Genomic DNA, 2,609 nt, shown 5'->3' with positions numbered 1-2,609 from the left:
CGGTCAAGTCTCGCGAGAAGAGGGGAGGGCGAAGGTCCCCGGATGTACTCAGAGTCTAGAGCGGGGGTGGGGGTGGGGTACCCGAGCGCCAGCACGTTATGGGTCGAGTCCAGAGAGAGTAGCCGAGCACGTGCTGCCGCACAACTTCCGGTCGCAGTGCGACACCTCCTGGAGATGCTGCCCGCGGGGATGGAACCTGAGACCTTCTACATGCCAGCCCTGAATTCCAGTGACTTCATCTAGATTTAAAAGGGGCATCCAGACTCTCAGTGACTTTTCTAGGGATGTTCGGAGCTGATGCGATTTCACCCGCAAGTTTGTTGTTGTTGTTTAGTCGTTTAGTCGTGTCCGACTCTTCGTGACCCCATGGACCAGAGCACGCCAGGCACTCCTGTCTTGCACTGCCTCCCGCAGTTTGGTCAAACTCATGTTCGTAGCTTCGAGAACACTGTCCAACCATCTCGTCCTCTGTCGTCCCCTTCTCCTAGTGCCCTTCATCTTTCCCAACATCAGGGTCTTTTCCAGGGAGTCTTCTCTTCTCATGAGGTGGCCAAAGTATTGGAGCCTCAGCTTCATGATTTGTCCTTCCAGTGAGCACTCAGGGCTGATTTCCTTAAGAATGGATAGGTTTGATCTTCTTGCAGTCCATGGGACTCTCAAGAGTCTCCTCCAGCACCATAATTCAAAAGCATCAATTCTTCGGCGATCAGCCTTCTTTATGGTCCAGCTCTCACTTCCATACATCGCTACTGGGAAAACCATAGCTTTAACTATACGGACCTTTGTCGGCAAGGTGATGTCTCTGCTTTTTAAGATGCTGTCTAGGTTTGTCATTGCTTTTCTCCCAAGAAGCAGGCGTCTTTTAATTTCGTGACTGCTGACTCAAACTCCATGGACAAAGACAACAGGCACCTGCAAGTTGCAGAAAAAAAAATATTTTGCCCAGAGAGCTGTTTGGCAATGATGGGTATATCCAGAGAGAAAATGGGCTCTTCTTGTTTTTTTGTAATTTAAAAAAATCCAATCGAACAGCAGAATATATAACTTGGAATCACAGAATTGTATAGTTGGAAGGACCCGTGAGGATCATCTAGTCCAACCCCCTGCGATGCGTGGATATTTTGCCCAACCTGGGGCTTGAACTCATGACCTTCAGATTAAGAGTCCTGTGTTCTATGGATTGAGCTATCAATTGTTAAAACAGGAGGGGAAGGATCATGTAATTTTCTCAATTGGAATTCTTGTATGGGTAAAGAACATAAGATGAGCCTTCTGGATCAGGCCAAAGTCCAGCCTCTGATGCCTGTGGAGAGAATCTCATAAGCAGGACCCGAGCACAAGAGCACTCTCTGCAACTGGGATTCAGAAGCATTCTTTCTGCCTCCGATTGTGGAAGCAGAGCATAGCCATGCCGGCTAGTACCCATGGATGGCCCTCTCCCCCGTGAATTTGTCCAGCCCTCTTTGGAAGCCATCCAGGTTGGTGGCCATCACTCCCTCCTGTGGCAGTGAGTTCCATAGTTTAACATGAAGGCCTTTCTTACCTGTCCTGCTTCTTCCAGCATTCATTGGATGTCCATGTGTTCTAGTGTTATGAGTTTCATATTCATCTTTATAGTTAAAGCTATGGTTTTCCCAGTAGTGATGTATGGAAGTGAGAGCTGGACCATAAAGAAGGCTGATCGCCGAAGAATTGATGCTTTTGAATTATGGTGCTGGAGGAGACTCTTGAGAGTCCCATGGACTGCAAGAAGATCAAACCTATCCATTCTTAAGGAAATCAGCCCTGAGTGCTCACTGGAAGGACAGATCGTGAAGCTGAGGCTCCAATACTTTGGCCACCTCATGAGAAGAGAAAAATCCTTGGAAAAGACCCTGATGTTGGGAAAGATTGAGGGCACTAGGAGAAGGGGACGACAGAGGACGAGATGGTAGGACAGTGTTCTCGAAGCTACGAACATGAGTTTGACCAAACTGCGGGAGGCAGTGGAAGACAGGAGTGCCTGGCGTGCTCTGGTCCATGGGGTCACAAAGAGTCGGACACGACTAAATGACTAAACAACAACAACATTCATCTTTATGCCCTCCACCCTCAGATGTAAGATGGGGCAGCTGCTGAGTGCCGGCCTGGTGGTAGCATATGTTCTGCCCCCTCCTCATGGGCTTGATGTCTAGTGCCCCGTTTTTCACATCCGGACATGTTTGCATCAAATGGTTCCTTTGCAAGCCCTGTCAATCAGCCAGTGATCAGTATTGCCTTCCAGCCCAGCCATACTGAAAATGAAAACGACCCCGGCATCACCCATAACACCCGATGTTGGGCAAGCAGGTGTTGTTCTGCAGGCCTGATTAGCCCATGGCTGCTTTCTATAGGATTGCTTTCACACACACCCTGGATCCACCATATAGAAAGGGAGGGGGATCACTAAAGCAAAATATTATGATTTTTTTTGTGTGGAGGAGAGAGTAAAACAGGGGAAGAGGGGTCTCTATGTCTCCTCCTGTGTTCTGGAGGAAATAAGGCACAGTGACGTCTTAGCGAAGGCCCCGTTTGCTGCCCTTGGAGCGTTAGCTATTTCCTCCCACCTCCATACCTGCCCATGCCTGTTT

The sequence above is a fragment of the Zootoca vivipara genome, chromosome 6 (genome assembly GCF_963506605.1).
Source record: "Zootoca vivipara chromosome 6, rZooViv1.1, whole genome shotgun sequence".
NCBI classification, from domain to species: Eukaryota; Metazoa; Chordata; class Lepidosauria; order Squamata; family Lacertidae; genus Zootoca; species Zootoca vivipara.
The sequence above is the reverse complement of the archived record's forward strand: the minus strand, read 5'-3'. Positions refer to the sequence as shown.